The sequence below is a fragment of the Canis lupus genome, chromosome 24, assembly GCF_011100685.1.
Source record: "Canis lupus familiaris isolate Mischka breed German Shepherd chromosome 24, alternate assembly UU_Cfam_GSD_1.0, whole genome shotgun sequence".
In the NCBI taxonomy this organism is placed as follows: Eukaryota; Metazoa; Chordata; class Mammalia; order Carnivora; family Canidae; genus Canis; species Canis lupus.
Window position 1 is genome coordinate 46,485,860 of NC_049245.1, and position 22,744 is coordinate 46,508,603.

Sequence of the window (22,744 nt, forward strand, 5' to 3'; positions counted from 1 at the left end):
GTGACGCGGAGGACACGGATCATCCCCTGTGCAGGGAATCTGGGAAGGCTGCACAGCGGAGGTGATGGCCAGGGTAGGGAGGGGATGAGACAGGAGATTGACCAAGGCATCCCTTCATGTCTGGCGTGTACGTGTGGCATACCTAGGGGGTTCCCAGGAGGCCTGCGAAGCATGTGGGGGCAGTCTGGGATGTGTTTAAGAGAGTTGACGCAAGTCAGACCGCCTGGGCTTAGGTCCTGGCTCCTCTATGTGGGTCCCTGTGGCCTTGGGCAAATTGCTTAAGTTTTCTGGGCCTTAGTTTTCTCAGCTATAAAATGGGATAACAACACTATCTACTTCAGAGGGGCTTTATAAGGCTGGGAAGAGTGCTTAGAAGAGTGTTAGGTACCTACTAAGTGCTCGGTAAAGTTAGATGATGATGGTGGTGGTGGTGATGGCAGTAGTGGTAGTGTTGGTGGTGACGGTACTGGTTGTGGGGTGATGGTCACCATCGTGTTGGTGGCGGTGGTGATCATGATAGTGGCGGTGATGGTGATGATGGTAGTTGTGATGATAATGCTGGTGGTGATGGCAGGGATTATAGTGATAAGGATGATGCAGGTGATAACAGTAATGATGATGGTTGAGATGTGATGGTGGTGGTGGTGGTTGTGGTGATGATGATGGTTGAGATGTGATGCTGGCGGTGGTGGTGGCGGTGGTGGCGGTAGTAGGGTGGTGGCGGTGGGAAATGTGGAAGCAATGGTAGTAGTGCCGGCGGCATCAGCAGTGACATCTATAGCGCGGACAGTACAGAGGGTGGTGATGCCTGCCGTCTGTTCCCCCTTAGTGTCGGTGAGATGAGCACGGATCGTGTGACGTGAGGAAGTGGCCGAGGAGTGGATCACCCGGGAATGCTGTGCTGAGGATTGCGGTTGCTACTGGAAGGGAGCACAGGGGAGGGAGCGCAGGGGCAGCTGGGCTTCTGTCGGCCGAAGCCAGGCTTGGAGCAGCTTCCCAGCTTAGAGAAATGGCAGCGGCACAGCCGTGGAAGCGGGAGAAGCCCGGGGCAGGTTCCTCCCAGAGTCGCTGGAGGGCCCTGGAAGGGGTGCTCCTGTTTCCATCTCACAGGTGAAGCACGTGAGCTCGGGGATGTGGCAGGACCACTCAGGGTCACCCGGGCGGAGGCAGCGAAGCCAGGTTCGCAGGTGGCACGTGGCCCCACTCACACCCGCTCTGCCCCGGCAGGTCACCGGGCAGGTAGCCTGTCCACAGTCTGCTGGTCATCCTGGCACAAGGGGCCTGTCTCTTGGGGCAAAAGCCTAATCGCGTGCCTTTAGGGCCACCTCTCTCGTCCCCACAGCGGGCCCTCGCAGGGCAAGCTTGGAACTACGGGGTGGTGGGATACCAATGCGCTCCCACCACTGATACGTGATGGGAGGCTGTCGTTCACGTCTGCGTTGCCAAGGTAACAGGGGATTTGGAAGGGACGGCCCAGCGACACATTTTGCAAGCAGTACTCTGGGTTATTGAAGACTTGGTGGCTCGGGCTAGCACTGCGGAGGTCGGGAGCGCGGAGGCCCCAGGAGCACGGCCATCTTCCGTGATGGGCGAGGAGCTCCAACCCCTTGGAAAAAGCTGCTCTGGGGGCTCCTGGCTGGTGGCAGATTGGGGTCCCCTGCCGTGTCGGGGCATCCGCTATGGCTGAGGTGCCTGTGGTTGCACGGCCGGGGGTTTGTGCCAGGTGTCCCTCCCGGTCTGCGCCCTCCATCCTCTCTCCCACTTCCGTCCCCGGTCCGAGTGCAAAACCCTCTATCACCAAGACAGCCCCGCATGGCCCGAGTGACAAGTGTCACCAGGACTCAGGAGTTTTGGGATCCGCTGACGGCACTCGGCCCAGGGACCCCTCCCACCTCCACCCCAGCCCGCCCGGCCACCCTGCAGGCAGGCGCTGCGTCACCTGCATGGGGACCTTGCTTCGCTCCTTTGTGCATGTGGAGAGTGACTGCAACCCCGTCTGCGTTCCCCGGCCCCGTGAGGGTTTGGGAAAACCTGACGTTGTGCAGAATCTGAACACGAGTGTCTGGAACGAAGAGAAGCTGGTCTGGCTTCTCGACTCAGACACGAGCCCAAACCCCCCGCCGGACGGTCCCTGCAGTCCCCCGATCGTGTTGGCTTGGAAGCAACCTCCGCGTCTTTCATACGGTCCAAAGGCGCGCCCGGGATGCCCAGGGAGGCCGTGGGCGTCGGGCTCAGGGCTGGTCCCTTTCAGAGCCAGGCGCAGCCCAGGCCGCTACCGCATCAGAATCGCGTTCAGAGCAACCCTTTGGCGTGACGTGAATGGGCTCCGCGGCCGCCCCCTGTTTTTTACTTCATAAGGTTTCTGGACCTTGCGAGGGCAGCTCCTGTGATTGACTGAGCAGTAGATGGATGGGCCCTCGTGACGCGTTCCAGGCAGTTCCAACATCCTTCGGCGTCCCCCAGAGAGAGGGAGTAACGTGACCTCCGGAGCCTTTTAGGTTTCTTAGCGTTGTGTTGGTGTTGCTTGACCTAAATAAACATATTCAGGAAGAGGCGTTTTAAAGGCTTCGTTGGGATATGGATTTGGTTCCTTTAAAAGTTGGAGAGTAGTGTTTTGGGGTCATGTGGCTACTTGAACAAACGGGTCTGAAATCGAAATGTCGGGCAGGGCTGTGTCCGCGCTGGAGGCGTCGGGGGCGGTGGGGGGAGCCTTCCTGCCTCCTCCAGCTCCTGGCAGCCGTGGCCGCCCCTTGGCCTGTGGCTGTGTCTCTCCAGCCTCCTCCCCCACCTTCACGTCCCTGCCTCTCCCCGCGCTCGCTCTCCCCTCTTCTTCTAAGGACACTGGTCACTGGATTTAGGGCCCAACCGGATAATCCGGGATGATCTCTTTATCTCAAGATTCCTAATTACTTCTGCAAATATTCTTTCTCCAAACAGGCTGACATACACAAGTTCTAGGGATTTGGCATGGACTTATCTTTTTTGGGGTCACCATTCCAGCTTCTTTGTATAGCTCTGTATGGTTTAGCATGATTTACAAACTTTTTGCTTTGAAACATAGGTTGATAAGGAGTTGGCGGAGATGGTACACACAGGTCCCTTGGCCCCGTCCCCTCCTGGTGTCACACCTAGCGAAGTGATGTTGATACAATCCACAGATTTTAGACATCATTTTCTTTTTTTTTAAGGTATTTATTTATTTATTTATTATTCATTCATTCATTCATTCATTCACTCATGAGAGATGCAGGCAGAGGGAGAAGCAGGCTCCATGCAGGGAACGCGACATGGGACTTGATCCCGGGTCTCCAGGATCACGCCCTGGGCCGAAGGCGGTGCTAAACCGCTGAGCCACCCGGGCTGCCCTAGGCATCATTTTCTTTTGAGGGTCTAATTTCAAGTCAGAGAGAGGTGTGTGTATACCGCAGACCCCCTTCCTTTTTTTTTTTAAATTTATTTTTTATTTATTTATCATAGTCACAGAGAGAGAGAGAGAGAGGGGCAGAGACACAGGCAGAGGGAGAAGCAGGCTCCATGCACCGGGAGCCCGATGTGGGACTTGATCCCGGGTCTCCAGGATCGCGCCCTGGGCCAAAGGCAGGCGCCAAACTGCTGTGCCACCCAGGGATCCCGCGTAGACCCCCTTCCTAGCTGGGGGACTTCGTGCAAGCTTCTCACCATCCCCAGCCCAGGGCTCTTCCTTCCACCAGGGAAAGGGGCGCTTGAGAGCCACAGACGTGGGGGTCCAGAAGGTGGGTGGCCTGCACCCGCATGGTGAGTGCTGCTCCCTTCAGTAGACTAAAGCTGCAGCTCGGACATGGGATGCGCTTCCAGGTCTGCTCCTTGGAAGGGTCTGGAGAGCAGACTTGGAACATGCACGGGTCTTAAAAAAAAAAGAAAAAAAAGGAACATGCACAGGGCTTGGAGTGAGCTCCCCGGCAGGGTCTGCGCGCCCGAGCACCGACAGCCGAGCCCGCGGCCCAGAGCAGCTGTCACTGACCGGCAGCCACGCAAGGTAACCCGGTACTTCTCGCCGTGAATGCCAAGCGGACGGGATAGTTAGCGCCGTGGTTTTTATCGTTCTGGGAGCTAACCCAGCGTTCGAATCCGAGTAGGAAAATCATGCACGAGTCGTTAAGAAATGCGGAGCCTCGTCTTCCTGACGGAGAAGGCGGTGGTCGTGGTGCGTCGAGTGTCGGCGCTGCAGTCTCCAGCCTGCTGCTCCCCTGTGACGGGACGGCCATCAGGTTCCGTGACCTAAAAGGGAGGGGAGGGCTGTCCCTCCTCACACACACACACACCCCACCGGTGAGGTTTCCAGAATGCATCATTTAAATGCACTGAGTCGATTAAGAATCCTTCGAGGAGCAGCAGAAAAATCACGGCAACACCCCGTCCTGTCCCCAGCGCTTGACCAACCCCACTCACCGCCCCTGTGCTTGATCATTAAGTTCCGACTGCAAGTTTGGGGAGTGAAATGTCAACTTCAGGAGTGTGGAGCAGAAAGGAGAGTCCGTGGGCATCGTTGTTTGAACCGGGGACAAATCATTCAACGAATATCAGATGGTAATTGGCCTTTGTTTAAAGTGGAGCGTCATGCAGGTAAGGACTGTAGATAATTTTGTTGCAGATCTCTTTTTTTTTTTAAATTATTATTACGCAGACTAATTTGATATTGTCCTGGGAAGCCGTCCCTTTGAATATTCAACAAAAGCAACAATGCGCCGGAGAGATGATAATTTATGCTCGGTGACAGCTATCACCTGCTACCCTTCATCACACGTTTACGGGGAGACGCTCGACGCTTCCAATCTCATTAAGCTATTTATTCATTGTAATGAATGATTTTAATGTACTGCATTAAGGTTATGCCACACTGAACTGTTAAGAAAATCCATCTTACTGTACACATGTTAATGTTTGCAGTTAAATTAATGCCTTTATCGCCGCCTCGCCGGTCGAACGGACACCACGTGCGGAGTGATCACACCCGTCTTCCCCCCGCCATCCCGTCCCGGGTCACTTCTCCATACAGCTGCGGCCACCTCGCCGGCGCGGTGTCCGTGGACAGACGCGCCACCTGTCTCGCATGAGCTCATGCATCGCGGGGGCTGCTCGCCGCAGCACCCCCTTCTGCACCAGCCACCACGGGGCTGCCGGCACAGCCTCCCGGGCTGCATGCCACCCGTCTGTGCCCCTCCCTGGATCCTTCAAGATGCTGTTGGCACGTTGCAAAGACAGGAAGATAATATCTTTCCTGACGATGGAAGGCAGCTCTAATAAAAAGCTGTCATTCACAAATCCAGATCCACTGTCACACGATATGCATTTTAAAGACCATATGAACTGTTAAGTGGCTCAATATGGACAGCCCGCATGGTTATTACAACTCGGAGATTTTTAGTGGTGAGAGAAGGGGGTGTGGGGCCCGCTACAGCTTTTGGCAAAGGAAAAGTTTGGGGTTCTGCAAAGAAACACGGCACCTGCGCTCTGTGACATCCCAGTTGTCTATCCTACACCTGCTTGAGGGGGCCTCGCTGAGGAGGGTGGGACGTGGGCAGGGGGTGCATGCAGCCACAGCCCCGGACGGTCGTCCTCAACCATCTAGCAAATACTTGAAAGCTGCAAGCTGCACCGGGTGACAAAGTCCCCATCTGAAGGCAGCAGATGGGAATTCAGAATGGCACTTTGCAAGGGGAAGGTTAGGTGGGGCTTGGCATGTAGCATCGTAGATTCGGAGAGGAGGAGGAGGAGGAGAGACCCGCTCACACCAGGGCCAGGGTGAGGTCTGGGACGCCAGCACCCTCCCCAGTCCGTCTGTCCGAGAAGCTGCCAGCGTTCTGCCCCGTAAGATCGCTGGGACGTTTGTGATTGACATTTGCTTCGAGCGCCTGCTTATTTTACAGATGATATCACCAGGGCCCAATCAGGGACGCGGGCTTTGAAATTTAAGGAAGAAAAATACGTTCTTTGGGAGAAAGCAAATGCAGAAAATTGTAGACAATTATTCTGGGCTTCTTTTAGACCGTGCGGAAATAATTAGCCCATCGCACTCAACCCAGCAGTTTACGATAAACGAAAACATCCACTTAGCGAGAATTTTTAGTTTTAGAAGAGAAGGAATAATGTGGGGAGAGAGTGTGCCACCCTGTCCCCACCCACCCCCCAGGCGTGTTTGGTTTCCCGAGAAAGAAAATAGCCAGAGATCATTCTCGAGGAGGGTGCAAGTGGACATGCCGTGACCCCCCGTGCATGCACGCATGGCGGGCGGCACACGAGGGTGGCGTCCGCCAGGAGGCTGGAGGCGGCGAGCCTCCCTTCCCTCTGCCTCGTCCTCGGGGCGCAGTGCTTGGCGTCTCCGGTCGGTCGGGGTCGTCTATCCCTCACACTCGTCCGCACGTGGCCCCATCTGTGTCCCGGTGAGCGCTTAGGGCTCTGCACAAGTTGTAAGCGGCTGTTTGTCCCCTTGAGGGAGCAGGCTCGTCTCTACCTTGCCTGAGTCCAGTGCCTGGCACGTAGCAGGCGGTTCACAAATGTTCATGGAATGAATATCTGACCTGGTTTGAGGAACACGTGGAGGGCACTTTGGCAGAGTCTCTGGCAGCGTGCGAGCGACTGTGGTTGCAAACATCGACCTGGGTGCGGGGGACACGGAGCCCACGGGTTGGGGGGTGCTGCTGAACATCCTGCAGCGCCAGGGCGGCCCCCACGGCAGAAGACAGTCCGGCCCAAGATGTGGGGCGTGCCACGTTTGAGAAACCCCAGTCGAGATCGTGAGATCTCAGGTCATCTCTCTTCCTTTCCATTGTAACGATTTCCCAAATTCTCTGAAGTCGTTTTGTAATTAAAAATTACTTATTAAAGAGGTATTTTTAATTAGGACCAACGGGGGAATTAAAGAAGCCGTGGCTGTCAGGACTGGCGTGGTCACAGCACGCTGTTGCCACCTGCTAGTTTTCATCCCTGAGGAAATTTCTGGGGCCAGTTTGCATACCTGCACATGCCCTCAGGCCTCAGAATCCCTGGAAGCTCAGAGAATATTCTAGAGAACACCCTTGAGATATGCCCACTCTGCGATCTGCCAGGTAAGTGAGCCCACGGAAGCAGCAATTTACCCAAATGGACGGAGTCAGCACCATTTAGGGGCAGAGGGGCCGAGCCGCTGTGCTGCTGCGTTGCAAGGCATGGACGGCGTCGGCTGCACCGGTCGGGGCCTGGTGTGCGGCCAGGACGCACTGAACATGATGCTGGCAGTGGACGGAGGTCTGGGCTGGCCGGTTCCCACTGGTGCCCCGTCACCCCAGGCATTCTTGTCGTGCACCATCGGCCTGGCTGACACGCTGCACGGGCTGAGGGATGTGCACGGAGCAGCATGTGCAGCCCCGTCTCCATAAATGCTGTTCCTACAGCCTTTTGGGGAACCCCCACTTGGCGTACAGGGCTCTGGGATTGCCTGAGCCAAGGCTCTGCGACGGTAAGAGGTGTGAGTACTGCCCATCGGGGTACGTCCTGGGACGCTCCCTGGCCCTGGCATGTTTGTGCGTGGGGAGCAAGACTAGCTGACCCAACTTCCTTCCTCTCTCCCTTAGGTAATAGAAGCAGAATGATCCTTAGGTTAAAAAAAAAATTGGGAAACCATATTTCTGCATTGGCACGTTGTCCTCTGAGGACACCGTCTGTCCCTAATTACCAGTCCTGCTTCCAATTTGCCCTGGCTGGGCAGCCTTCCCGAGGCGTGCCCTTGGGTGCACCGCGCTGGCAGCAGGGGAAGGCCGTCGGCTGCCGCCCTCGGGGAGTTCTTTCCTGCCGGGCTCCTCTCCCTCTCCGGGCGCTGAGCAGAAGGTGACGATGAGCCAGGGGAGGGAAACCGCTCTCGGTGACCAGTGCGGAGGCAGCGACGGTCAACGGGGACCTGGGGAGGGCTGGTGGGGTCGCCTTTCCCAGGCCTGGCAGGTGAGGAAGCCGCTGTGAGAACGTCTCATGTGCACTGGGGCCCAGCGCGAGGTCCCAGCTCAGCACGGCTTTCAGCGTCACCCTGGGCTTTTGTAAAATGTCCCATTTCCTCTGGGGGGTGAGCACCTCATGCTGCAGGAGGTGGACGGGGGGACTTTATGCCGCATAAAACCGGCCTTGTGTTCCCGAGGGCGCTCCCTTTGTCTGGTGTGGAGTCAGCGGCCTGGCGTGTTCCCCGTGGGCTGGGGGCTGAGGGCGCCGGAGCTGGTGCTCCCAGGTCCACCCTGCGTGCTGGTGCGCAGGTGCTCCCTGGCCCCCTGGCCTGCGAGGCACAGGGGCGGGGACGGTCCGTGCCCCCCTGACGTTCTTTCCAGGGAAGTGAGTTCCTTGGGAACGAAAATTAGCCTCCTTTAATGACAAAAATGATATAGTCCATTGAAGTAGGGCTGGATTTATCTCATGACGGCGCCTGCCACGGCCTGGAGTATTTATTGAGCAGTTTCAAAGTTCATTAAGTGCCAGAGATTAGAGGCTGCCCCGCGCGGTGCCCCGTACAGGGGACGTAAGGCCCTATTACTTGGTAAAATGTTTGCTCTGTTGTTAATTCAACTCCCCTGACTTCTCATCTTCGGACTCAAAAGACATTTTCCTGTGCTGTTAAATTTGACATTTTCAAAGGACCCGGGACTGTTGTTCACAGCACTCACCAGAAGCCCGCGACGGCACATTTATTTCATGGGGGAGGAATGCTCGCCCCCCACCGCTCTCTCAAATGTCAAACGCATTAGCCCTGCCTTTTCCCCACGCGCTCTCCTGGGTCCCCTGACTCAGCCCGAGCCGCTGACCGCCAGCACGGCTCCCCGGCAGGAGGGAAGTGCAGGTGGACCCTGCTCCCCGCAGCGGCTGGGCTGGGCCCCGCCCCTCTGACCCACCGTGCCCTCGGCACCCACCCGACGACGGCAGGGCAGGACGCGTGGGGACCGGGCCCCGTCCACGTTTCATGCTGTGTGTTTCACTTCCGACTTCCTTCCGAGCCTGTTCCCGCTGAATCTCCACAGGAAAAGACGTTTTAAGAGCTCATGTGACCGAGGGCCTCTGTTTGCTGGATTGTGCAGTGAGGTCCTGCTGGCACCGACCACACTGGGCAATGGGTCCTCCCGTGAGCTGGCCCGGGACGCGGACGTGAAGACGGCGGATGGTGGAGCCCGTCTGCGGTCCTGGAGAGAAGAGCAGGACAGGCCTTTGGTCTCCCCCCAAGAAGGAGGGGGCCGTGGGTGGGCCGTTTGATGCGCGGATAGACAGCCGCCGCCGTCTGATTTGGGGCCCCCGGCCCTGGCACGTCTAAACCTGGAAGCTTTCATTGGCAGCATGAAGGAACTTCCTTCATGTTCTCGAGACGAGATGAGATGTTCTCACGAAAGTAATTCTGAATTACCGCCCGGCCCGGGAGTGTCTACGGAGCACACCCGTCACGCAGAGGACACTTCGAGCGCAGCTACTGCAGCCGCGCAGCGCGGATCGCTGAGGGCCTCCCGGCGGCGTGGCCGGTCACTCCAGGCCTCAGACTCCCTCCGTCCGATCAGGGGAGTAAGAGTGTGTGGCTTGCTTGCCGCCTTCTCCTGAGGATTAAATAAGATCACGCCGGGGATAAGAGCTCAATGATTAATAATAATAATCAACACCACCCACGGAAAATGCCAATATTTATTAAATCCTTGCATGTCCCGGGCACGGATCCAAGCAGCACGTGTCTGGTACCCGCACATACAGTGTTCAGAGCAGTGGAACTACTCCCACCGGGTGCACAACAGGAGAACGGTGGGCCCAGAGAGGTGCTGTGACTTGCCCAAGGATACACAGCTGAGAGGCAGCCAAGCTCGGATTCAAAACTAGCCTGTCTAAACCTGGGGATTGCACGGATGACCGTCACAGCACGGTGTTAGTGGCTTCCCACGGGATGTGGGTGTGTAATGCACCTGGCGGACTCAGCCAGCCACCGTCACACGCGTGGTCGTCACCGCGGGAAGAGTGATTGCCTGTGTCTCACTGCATCGGTATCGTCTCTAGCGTTGGTCCTCGTGGGTGTATCACGTACAGAACAGAAAATACCGAAGTCACCGCATGGTCATCACGCTCAATAGCCTAGGACGGTGCTGGGCGTTGGACACCCGTGAGGCAGGAGGGGGCCGTCCCACCCGGAGGTACTCAGAGGTCATGTGGGTGTGTGTCTCGAGGGAGCCAGCGCCTCCTCGGACCCCCCACCCCACCCCGAGTGTTCCGCCTGATTCCCCTCCACCGTCGGAGGTGCCTGGCTCCCCTGACGGCCTCTTTGTCCGCGTCAAGGCCCAGCTCCAGCATTTACTCCCCGCCGCAGAGGGTGTCCCGCCCCCACCTGCCGTCTCCGGAGAGGGAGGGACGAGCCCAGGTCTGGGGGTGTAAGGGAGGACTTTGCCCCGAGCCCTGGAGTGACTTGCCCTGGTCCATGCTGGGACCTGGATGGAGACAGATGCAGAGGACAGGATGTTCCTGTGCTCTAAACGCTGCAGAAGGAGCCGGGTGCCTGGAAGCAGTCCTGGGGAGATAGGGGGTGGTGGCTGTGCACCCCATCTCAGCGGCCAGGCCCTGCCCCCCAGCGGGCCATTGAGCCAGACCTACCACGCCTGCCAGCTTCTCAGGAGCCCGATACAGATTTTCATGTGAGAGCTTCCCATTTTTAAATGTTGGAAGCTTCATATTAAAATACAGAGAAAGCTCCGAGCTGCCATGTAGGCCAAATCAGACGCTTACGTGGTTGGACATCTCTGTGGCCGCTGCACGATGAACACCCGCACCCCCACCTCGGGCCTTCCTGCGCGCTCACCATGTTCTAGAGCCTCTCCTGGGCCCGTCACGAGATCTGCCCGGTAGGCCCCAGCCACCTGCCTGGTTGTCAGCCACCGACCCCAAGCTCGGGGGGCAGGATCTCCCGAGAGCTCTAGATCGGATGCTGGCTCTCCTCTTTGGCGACTGGGCCTTTTGGGGGATCCCTGGGGGGGTCCTCCTCCTGCTTCTCAGGCCCTCGCCCCTTCCGAGGCCAGAAATCTCCAGGCTTTGTAATAGTTTCTGGGGAACTCATCACTGGATCAGTGGTTCCAAACCCCCGAGAAAAAGATTTGGCCACTTAATCCCAGAAGATCGACATTTGTCATCCAATGAATCATATATGAGAGCCACCGTGTTACTTAGTGTGTTTTACTGAGTGAAAACACACAATGAGTATGTTAAAAGGTGAGAAAAAAATAAACGTTGACTTATTAGCAGCACAGGAACGTCTGTGCTCGTGTATATGGCATTTTTGTACGTGTGTGGTGTTATTCGTGATGTTACTAATTCTAAACACTGAATTTTAAAAGCTAACTGTGCTGTCAAGGCACAGCAACCACTTAGACTGAGCTCCATCCCTCATGAGAGTGTGCGTAGATATTTCATAGTCTTACTAATTTCAGAAATTTTGGGTGATTTCATCAGATCTACCTACGTCCTCTGTGGCCTTTGACCTCATAGGGTGACTGACAGCTTGGATTAGGGCTAGAAGTACTGCCTCCACCTCTGGCCCTTTGCTTGTTTTTGTAAATAAAGTTTTATAAGAACACAGCTACACCTACGTGTCCTTCGCAGAGCTGACTGGTTGAGCCAGAAACCATACATGGCCCCCAAAGCCGGAGATATCTGCTAGCTGGGCCTTCCCAGAAACGGCAGTGATTCCCAAACACAAGAGGCGCCGTCCCTGAACCGCCAGGGGCCTTTGTCGGAGATCCAGATCCTCGAAGATCCACATCCTCAGCTCCTCCTCCGGAGATCCAGCAGGCAGGGATCCAGAGCCTGTATTTTCATGAGCCCCTCGGGTCATTGTCATGGGCAAGAGCAGGCTGAGGAAGAATCTAGAAAACAGCTCTGCTCTCTCGATGACATACGCCCAACGGTAATAATGGCCAGTGAGCTCTCAGACCTGTGAGGCCGCGGGCTGAGAGACCGTGTCTCAGGCCCACCGGGCCGGCGTTCCTCTGGGTTCCTCGTAGACCATCTGTGTGGGGCCGTCCACTCACCCGCGGCGCTCGCAGGAGGGGCACATTCCGCCCCTCACCCCACACCCATCCTGTTGTGGGATCTGAGCCATGGACAGGCCGTGGGCAAGTGTCCACACCACCCGCAGAGTTGGAACCACCTGCTTTCTTGCTGGCTCCCTCCGCAGCCTCAGTGCTTCCACGTTTCCCAGGCTCAGAGCCCTGAGGTCTCGGCAGAGGCACCTGTGCCCCCACGTCGGCCCTGGGACGGGACTGGATGCCCCCAACGGCTCAGAAACAGGTGTCAGATATTTGGCGGTTTTTGTCATACACTTTTTAGAACTACTTAAATCCTTATGGGAAAATTATTTCAATAAAAACATTTATATAAATATGAAATAAGTATAAAGTCTATAAAAATGAGGCCTCTTCTGGGGGTGTTTCCTCTGGGAGGAGGGGTGGTCCTAGGAGGCTGTCGGGATCCTTCTCTCTAGCCAAGTGGTGGTTTTGATGGTGGGCTCGCTTTGTGAGAATCCATCAAACTGTACGCTAGTGACTTCTGGGCTTTTCTGCGAGATGCTATGGATTGTATGCTTTCCTAAACACGTATATTTTTCTTTTTTTAATATGTTTTTCAAGATTTTATTTATTCATGAGAGACACACAGAGAGAGAGAGAGGCAGAGACACAGGCAGAGGGAGAAGCAGGCTCCCTCGTGGGAGACTGATGTGGGACTCGATCCCCAGACTGGGATCACGCCCTGAGCCGAAGGCAGATGCTCAACCGCTGAGCCACCCAGGGGGCCCAACACACTTATTTCTAAGTACGGGCCTTCGCGGACTGGCCCGAGGTGACCCACAGTCACCTGAAGGGCTGACGAGGTGGACCTCGAAGTGTGTGTGTCCCGTGCCTGGGGGAGGCCACTGGGCTGCAAACCACTGCTCCTCATAAATCCTGCCACTTTCTTCAGAATGATGTCGCCACGTGGCTTTGTATTGGTTACCTGTTTGCTGAAAGTGTCGGCATGAGATAGAACCAGTTAAGTTACATTAGAGTTTTCGTTAGAAAACTAAACAACATTCTGCCTGGGTAGGGACCCCATGGCTTTCCTGGCGTCTGTGTCGTCCTCGCCGGGCATGGCACCTGCACGCGCCCCGGGAACGGAAGGAGCCGTGAGCAGGGGCTCACCTGTGCACTGGAGAAGGCGGGGCCGAGTGTGGGGCACGGGAACCGTGTGGCAAGCTGTGCACACCGCGCACCCACGCCGAAGGCAGGTCATCGGGGGCGCGAGCTCCCGGCGTCTCTGCGGGACCCACTTGCTGCTCTCATTCACAGAGACTCCCGTGCTCACGGTGGCACCAGAGGAGCGCTGCGGTGTATCGGTCTTGGCTCCGTCTTGGAGCTGATGATGTACCTTGAAAGATGTGGAGCTTTAAGTATTTACGGGGGCCTGATGCTACAGGAGGGTGGATTTGCGCTCTGGGCGTTTCCGACCTCAGAAGAGAAGAGATGATGTTCTTACAGGGGGCCATTTGTACATACAGAAGAAGGAGAGGACCCAGAAGAGAATAACGTTGGGACTTACCACCTCCTAGGGGCTCGGGAGCGGGCTGGACCTTGCGTAGTCGTGGTTGGCGGGCGGCGAGCAGAACCGGTAGGTCGTGTGTGTTCTGGGGGAGACGTGCTTTCGGGAAACGGCTCACAGGCTCGCGGGGCTGGCAAGTCTGAAACCCTGAAACCTGCGGAGCGGGCGACAGGCTGGAGACCCAGGGCCAAGCTGGAAGGCAGTCTGCGGGCACAGGCCTCTCTTCTCCGGGGCCCCTCAGTCTTTCCCTTAGGATTTCAAGTGATGAGATGCGGCCCACCCAGATGATGGAGCGCGATCTCCTTTGCTCAGAGTCTGCAGGCTTCAATGTTAACAGCATCCCCAGAGGAAATACCTCCAGCCACCCGCAGGTTGGCCTTGGACCTTCTGGGCCGCAGGGGCTACGTGAGTTGACACATAACATTGACCTTCACACACCCGGCGACCTCTCAGGCCTCGCTGATGGGCCCCCTTCCCCAGCAGGCTTCTCTGGAGAGAGGCAGGCGGTGCTGCTGTCCAGGAGCCGCGGCGACTCGAGGTAGCGGAGCACGTGTTACCCGCTGGGTCGGGAGGCAGCTGAACTTGCCCCTCAGGACCGTCTGTTTCTCCGTGGAGAGTAAGCGACGGCAGCCAGAGGGGTGCAGAGGCCCTTCCTCCCCTGGCCCCGCGTCCTCTGGCGACTGATGCGCTTTGAGCCTCCCGCAGGAGGCCCGGCACCGAGGAGTGCCCGCATGCCCCCGGCGGCCTTGCACTGAGAAACATGCCCCCGCCGCGGCCGGAAGCCCCCCTGCCTCAGGCCAGCAGAAGCAGCCGAGGGGAGATTTATTCTGACATATTTCTGGGGCATCGTACATTCTGTCCCGATGTACTCAGACACAGGTTCCAGGAACACAGAGGATTTGGACGTGTTCCCGATTCGCGTTCCTGCCAGATGACGTCCCGCGCTTGGACAGGTTTGGAAGCTGTCCATCTTCTGGTTTGGTTTTCTCGTCATGAACTTGTTGCACATACTTTTCTCTGCAAGGGAGCCGCGGGGCTGTGGCCGCCGTTCCTGAGCGTGATGGCTCTGGGTTGGTGGAGCCAAGTGCTCTGAGTCTCACGGTGAGGCTGTTCTTGACGGTCTCTCGCTCCCTCTGGGCCCTAACTGGACCACCTCAGCGCAGCTGTCAGCCTCCCAAGAGAGCCGCAGGAGAACAGGGGTCCCCTGTGGGACTCTGACCCTGTCCCTTCCCCTTGCCTCCAACCACTGACTCCTTTCTGAACAGGGGACAGCGGCCACACGTGTGTCCAGTCATGGTAGCCTTGTGCACAAAGGGAGAAACCTCTCCCCTCTCCACAGCTCCCTTGTTTCTGGGAAGAATATTTTATGGGCATCAGCTGTGGGTGTCCCTCCAGGCTCTCCAACAGTTGTGAGCAGCGTGTCTGGGATGGAGCACAAACCCGTGGACCCATAGCCAAGTGCACACCCGCAGACACACAGCTGAGCGAGTTCCCCGCAGACCCAGAACTTAGGGTGCACCCGTGGACCCACAGTGGAGCGTGCACTTGGGGACCCACAGCGGAGAAGGCAGCGTGTATGTCCCTTCTGGCTTCCCTGGCCTACCCGGCCTCTGCTTCTGGGGGCGTCACACTGTGCTCTACTGCCTTGACTTTGTTGCCCACTGACCCCGAAATCCTCACTCACAGTAACTCCTTCGAAGACCAGACTCTTCAAACAGTATCTTCAATGATTTTTTTTTATAAATTTTTATTTATTTATGATAGTCTCACAGAGAGAGAGAGAGAGAGAGAGAGAGGCAGAGACACAGGCAGAGGGAGAAGCAGGCTCCATGCACCGGGAGCCCGACGTGGGACTCGATCCCGGGTCTCCAGGATCGCGCCCTGGGCCAAAGGCAGGCGCCAAACCGCTGTGCCACCCAGGGATCCCAGTATCTTCAATGATTTTAAAGAAAGAACCTGTCGTTTCATAAAAGATTACTCATGGAGAATTCCAAGCACAGGGAACAGCGTCCCCAAGCCCCGGGCCCCTCTTCTACTGTCTCTCCACCCACGTGGGTTCTTCTGCGTCCCAGGCAGCCTGTCATCCTTCACAAGAGGAAGGGGCGTCCCTGTGGGAATGGGGAGGGCCAGCGTGCCCGTCACCCACATCTGACATCCAGCACTAAGTGTCGCCAGCTTGTAAGCACGTTTTTTAATTGCCCTTTTGTGTAGGACGTGCTTACCCGTGTGCCGTTGTGTTGGGGAGACTGAACCTGCCCTCCGGGCGCCTGGACGGGGAGGGGGTGGCCTTCCAGGCAGGGGTGGAGGGCTGGGCTCACAGGTCACCTGTGCCGCTCAGGGTGTAGGAGCCACAAGCACGCGGGGCATCCCCCGAGCTCAGCGGGTGTCATGCAGCTCATTCTCTGGGGACCTCCCTGGATGGCTGCTTTTAGAGATGAAGGGTGGGGCGGGGGTTTGCAGGCCCATCTCACCTACGCGGCCAGAAGTCGCCCTGAATGTCTGCCCTGGTTACTTGGCTCTTGCCTGCAGGATGGATGTTTAGCGTGGTGAGCATTTGCAGAGAGCTTCAGTTGTCATACCTGGAGGGTTGGACCAGTTAACGCACGAAGACGGAAGGCCCAGCGAGGTTCCCAGTGCTCACCACGGTGGAATCTGTGGTAGAAAATCCTTTTTTTCCCCTTTCTCCCTTAATTACCGAGCTACCAATTTACTCAGGACAAAGTCTCCTGAACAAAAGCTCATTTGTCAGACTCCCTTGCAGCTAGGTGTCACCCCGCAACTAAGTTCTGACCCAGTGCATTTACGTGGGATTATTTGAGGGACTTCTAGATTTTTTTTTTTTTTTTTTGGTGCAAACTTTCCCTTCTGCCTCCCCGTCAACCTTCTTCCCTCCTCCTTTTTCCTGTGTGGAACATAGAAGTGATGACTGGAGGTCCAGCAGCTACCTTGGACCACGAGGTGACCTTGAAGGTAGAAGCCACAGATGCACAGACCAGAGAAGTAGAAACGGGCCGGGTCTGTGCCCCTCTGCCCACCACCGTGGCCCTTCTGGACTGCCACCCTGGGCTTCGTGACGTGAGCAAATATCTTTATGAGTTCGAGGGAGGCTCTGCATGAATGGTTGATCCTAAGCCTAATGCAGCTTTTCACGATGCATGACTTTTCTTCTCTTTGGATGTACTGGGAGTGTGTGTAGGGGCGTGGGTCCTGGCTCCCAGTCGTGGCCTCACGCATCAGGCTGCTGTCTTACTCTGAGGTGTGTGGCCACCTCCCCAGAAGTCAGGACACTCAGGAAGGTGACCACCTGCTGCCCCCACCTCCCTGTGGGTACAGAGCCTCCTAACTCATCATCTCATGGAAAACATGTAAGGTGCAGTCAGGAGGGCGGGAAGGGCCCCTTGCACCCCGCTTAGCTGGGCCCGTACCCCAGAGTGTGTCCTTCTCTGAGTTAGTCTCCTGGCAGCCGTGTGCCCACGTGGGCTGTGTTCACGACGCACGTTCCCGCGTCCACATCTTCGTGCCGTCAACCCACGCCCACGCTCCTGCTACCTCACGGGACGCTTCTCTACGTACACAGACCCTACTTTGTCTTTATTCCTAAAGCCAAAGGGCAAACGGGAAAGCACCATCTCTGGCTTTGGAAAGCTTCCCGCTTTGTCCAGATATAGCAACAGGGAGTCTGGCTGGACACGGATTATCAGGAAAAATCTAGAAACCGCAGTGTGTGATTTCCGGCTCATGTAAATATCTCCACATGTTATTCTTAATTAATTATGTTTTATTGAAGCAATTAGGTGACTGACAACCTCAGTTAAGTGGTAACAAGAAGACCATGTCTTTTCACAGCTGCTGATCAGACGCTGCGGCTGGGCAGCCCTGGGGCTGGCGGTGGGTGAGGCCACAGGCGGGGCTCTGGGCCGTGTCCCCCCCACCCCCGCCTCCGCCCCTCGCCGAGGAGAAGAGGCCCCTGCACCCCGTCCCTCCACTTCCCTTCTCTTTCTTTTAGTTTCCAGAAACCGTGAGGACAGCTGCTCCAATCCCAACCGTGGGGCTTCTCCGGGAAGTTGGGTTAATCTGTCTAATTTTACACCTTTCACGCCGCTCCGCGTGGTCAGAGCATCAGATAAATCTCATGCTTCTTGCCTTTTCGGAAACGGCCAGTGGCGTTCCAAGCAGCCAGCGCACCTGGCTCAGACCCAGGGCTTCGGGACGTACCGGGGATTGTGCCAGCAGGTGGGGTGGGTGTTCCCGCCGTGGCTCATGCAGAGAAGCAGAGACCACCCGGGCAGGGGCTCCGGTGGACACGGCACTGGCTTTATTTCAATCAGATTTCCCCTTAATTGGAGCCATGTCTTCGGGAAAATGCCAAACGTCCGGGGGCTTTAGAGATTAGGAGGCAGGTGGCCGTTTCGTGCTTCAGAGGAAGCACATTGTACGGGATGTGGTCAGTACACCCTCAGGGCCGGGTTTGTATGTGGGGCCTGGAGATGATGCTGAGAGCGGTCAGGTCAGCCACGCTGTCTCCTCGCCCCTGCCGTCCTAGGTCTCAGAGGCCAAGGCCAGCCTCCTGGTCCTTCTGCCCCCCGCCGCCAGGCCACCATGTCCCTTGCTGTGTCCCATGAGCTACGGCCCATGTGCTGGGACCCGCTCCAGAAACCACTTGACTCCCCTGCACTGATGCTTCACAGCTCCTCATCCATGAGCTGGACCCCAAGGCCGCTTACAGTCTTGGGGCCGGGCTCCCTCGTGTTCATCTTAAGAAGAAACCAGGGACGCCCAGGTGGCTCAGTGGTTGAGCATCTGCCTTCAGCTCAGGGCATGACCCCGGGGTCCTGGGATCGAGTCCCACATCCCCGCAGGGAGTCTGCTTCTCCCTCTGCCTGTGTCTCTCATGAATAAATAAATAAAATCTTTAAAGAAGAAGAAGGAGGAGGAGGAAGAGGGGGTGGGGGGAGGGGAAGGAGGAGGAGGAGGACCACCGCTCACGGAGTCAGTGTAGTAGAACCACGCACGGTCCAGCCTCAGCCCTGATCCCCCGCATTCACGTTCATGTAGTCGGTGTCCTCACATCGGCAACAAAGAGGAAAATAAAGCCACGGCTGCAAGAGGAGTTTAATCCAAGGGTCTCAGCAACAGATCCTTTCCCTGATACGTATTTAGACGAGACGCCGCAGCAAGTAAAGTTGCGCCCTTGACCACTTGTCAACTTGCTGCTTAAATCCCGCCCTGGGTTCACAGCAAATCTTGCCATTCTTCATCTGGAGAAGAGACCTTGCACTTTTGCCTCTAGGGCTTCAAGTTCTCAGGAAGGGTTTTAGGAGTTTCCAGACACTGGGATGTGGTTCCCTTGGCCGTGGGGAGCGCACAGAGGAAGTGGGTTGGTTCCTGGACTCGTGCAGGTGCTGCACTGGGGACCCTGCGGTGCCGTGGCCGAGGGGGGCCTGCCTCGGGCTGGAGCCGGCGACCTGGGGACACACACGCCAACAAACGTGCTGCATGGGACACAGCCCTGAGAACGTTGACACAGGGTGGTGGGGTCACTGTGCATTATGGGGGCCACAGCCAGCCTCCCTGCTCAGGAGAAATTTGGGCTGAGACTGGACGATGCGCAGGACCCAGGCTGCAGGAGACAGCGGAGGAACATTCCAGCAAAGGGATAGGAAGGAGTGCTGCAGGCACAGTGTCAGCCCCAGCTGCTCTAAGACAGACCAGGCTGGAAGCCGCGATCAGGGCGCCAGCCTGTGTGGTTCCTGGGGAGGACCTGCTCCCGGCCTGTGGCTGTGTCCTTGCATGGTGGTGGGGGGTGGCGTCTTCCTCTGCTTGGAAGGGCACTCATCCCATCACGGGATCCCATCCCCATGACCTCATGTCACCCTAATTATCTCCCCCAGACCCTACCCCTTTACCATCGCTGGACCCTCAGCAGGAGATGTGTTGGGGACACACACATTCAGTCCTCGGCCGCCAGGCTCAGACACCCGCCTGGTCTGCCGATAATATCCTGTTTGATCCCAGCCCCCGGCCCCTCTACCTGGACTCAGCACCCATGAGACAGACACAGCCCACTGCGCTCACTCCCAAAGGGGTGCCCCTCCCAGGCGTCCGTGAGGTCCCGTGCAGACGCCCAGGCCAAAAGGTAGTCACCATCACCAACTACTTCTCCCTCTTTCCAGAAGGTTCTACCCCCAGTGCCTCACAGGGCTGGCTCAGCCCCACTCTGTGAGGACGCCCCTGGAACTCCAGCTCCGTGAGAGGCCATCCCCGTGTGTCCGCCTGGTGTGAGGGCACCTGGCCTCCCCATGGGCTCCGCCTCGCGCCCAGCTCCCGCGCTCTCCACACCCTGCCCCTTCACGCGGCGGCCGGCGGCCCCTCAAGAGCGGACGCCCAGCTGCCCCGGCTCGGCACGGGGAGGGCGTGCGAGGATCGCTGTTGCTCACGGCTCGGGAACAGCGGTAGGACTGTGCACAACCGCTCCGGACAACGGTGTGCTCTCTTTTCATAAAGCTAGACATGAACTTGCTTATGAGGTCTCCAGAAGCTCGACCCCTGGAGATGTTCGCAAGAGAAATGAGTGCTTATGTCACAACAACAACAAAAATAATAAAAAACGTGCAGGAATGTTCATAGGAGCTCTGCGCTTTCTGGCTCCAAATCGGAAGCTGCCTGAGTGTGTAGACGTAGGAAAATGGGTGAAGAGGCCACACACGCTCCTGCGGGGTGACGGGCACGGTGATGGTGGGAAGGAGCCGGCGCCGTGTAGACGACTGTCACAGACGTTAGGTTGTGCACAAGGAGCCAGATGCACAAGGGTGCACGCCGTGCCCGTCCGCCTCTGGGAGGCTTGTGAATGGGCCAGGCTAACCGTCGGCTTCTTACAGCTGCTGTAACAAATTAACCCGCACCGAGGGGCTTAAACGACACACACGTACTCTGGCAGTCCTGGAGGTGCAGTGTCCGCACAGGCCAGCAGGGTCGTGTCCCTCTGGGCACCACGGGGAGCCTCCGTTTCCCGGCCGTTCGCAGCTTCCGGAGGCGCCCACACTCCCTGCCGTGGCCCCACATCACGCTGTCCTCTGCTGCCACCAGCCCGTGTCCTCCTCTGATGCTGACCCTCCGGCCTCCCTCTTACAAGGGCCCTGAGACAACCCGGGCCCCCCAGAACCCTGGATACCTTCCCCCCTCCACGCCCTAATGGCCTCTGCAAAGCCCCTTGGTCAGGAAGCCTTGTCTGTACAGAATCAGGGGATTGGGACGCAGTGGACGTCTTGGGGGATCGTTGCTCTGCCCACCGCACTGATGACGGGAGAATGTGGGCTCCCCTGGGGGTATCGGCTGTGAATGGACGTGGGGAGTATTGCGGGGTGCCGACGGTGCTGTCGACCTGCACGTCCGTGGCGTTCACACGGGCGTGCACCTACTGAAGAGCTCCTCGGGCTGCAGCCGGAGGGTCCACCTCGGCACCAATTCCGAAAAGAAGACAGAAGTTAAGTCAGCCCTGGGCCTGGGGGGCGAACAAGGAGCCAACACGTCTGGTGATCGTTCCCAGCACGGCCGCATCTTAGCACCTCGAGGGGGCCTGGGGACGGGGCACAGGGCGGGTGGCAAGACCATGCAGAATGGCCCCCGGGCTCCATGCGTGTGGTGCGCGTGGAAGGAGCCCGCGCCAGGAGACACGTGTAACTCAGTCAACAGGCCCCTGACAGTCTACACAGCGAGCAGGCCTCCTACGCGGGTCTGGAACCGAAGCTCTCGGCCTGCGATCCTCGGTGCCCCAGGCCCTTGCCGGTCTTCATGAAGCCCAGCCAGTGGTCGCCAGGGCGATGGGCCCGTGGGACCAGGGTTCCACACACAGGCCCGAGTTCTTCTGGAGACGTGGACTCTCATAGGCTTTTGCACTCGAAGGCTCTGGAAATTGAATAGTTTAGAAAACTGCCAATAATTTTGCCAAAAGGAAAGCACCGGCATTTTCAAGATGCTTTTTCCGTCCGTGGCCCAGCGTGGAGGACTGCCCAGCCCCATCCGTGGCTTGGACGGCGCCGCGGCCCCTGCCGCCATGGGGGGTGCGGTCGGGGGGCCTCGTCCCGGACCTTGGGCTGCTCCCTCATTTGGTCCCAGAATCAGAACTACCCAAGAAACGTCGAAACAGCTGGGACTCGCAGAGAGACGCGCTACGCCCCCGTAACGCTCTTTAAATAACTACAACGTTAAAAGGGGTTCCCTCCCTCTCCAGAAGGAACTAAAATGTGTTCTTCACAGATAAATACTTCAGACTAGACCAACTCATCTGGAGCAAATGTTACCTTTTTAAAGATGCAAATTGAAAATTAAACATCAAAACCCGCGGGTTCACTGGGGCCACCAGGAAGGGGCTGGGGTGCTCTCAGAGCTGGTACACGTTGGAAATCGGGCTCACAGCCCCTACCGACCTGCAGGATCTGACTTTGTACCGTTGTTTCACTTTGTGTGTTTTTGGATTATTTTAAAGAGGAAATAGGATAAGAACTATCAGGCATATCATCAGCAGGTGGAAGCTGCTGTGCATGAGAGAAGTGAGTCCCCAAGATCATTCTAGAAAGATTTTGGCACTGTTGTTCCCTGCAACTTCACTGTGGCCCTAAAATGTCATTTATTTTTTAATGTTCCCAATTTGGAAACTCTGAAAGGGGATCAGTCACAGCTGCCAAAGAGATAGCATTCGGTGGCTAAGAATACCCAGTGTTTCAGAAAACTGATAATCATCATTAATGTTCAGGGGCTCACAGCACCACACGCCGTCCCTTATCCCAACCGATGGACGCAGTGGGTGCAATTTCATCTCCTTTCTCGGATGAGAACTAGGGAGCTCAGGGGAGGGAAGTGACTTGCTCGAAGGTGCACAGCTCAGGGCTCAGCGGGGATCTGAACCAGTCTGGCCAAGTCCTGAGAACGGCCAGCTGTACCTCAGGAGTGTTGGCTTTTTACGTGGAGGCTGGAGTTGTGGGAAAGCCCAGTGGCGCTTTAGGGCCTTTCCTGTAAGTTATTAGGGAAAAGAAGAATATCTTGTGATCATCCATCCATCCATCCACTCATCCAAGCATCCACACATCCATCCATCATATATCCATCCATCCATCTGTCCATCCATCCACTCATCCACCCATCCTCCCATCCACCCACCCATCCA

The 22,744-nt window shown here is 57.0% G+C and overlaps 1 protein-coding gene across 1 annotated transcript in view; it reads left to right on the forward strand.

The window, feature by feature from the left end:
- The window catches only part of CDH4 (cadherin 4), a 500,399-nt gene that overhangs the window by 86,413 nt on the left and 391,242 nt on the right, over positions 1–22,744 (forward strand). The gene's annotated exons all lie outside the window — the stretch shown is intronic.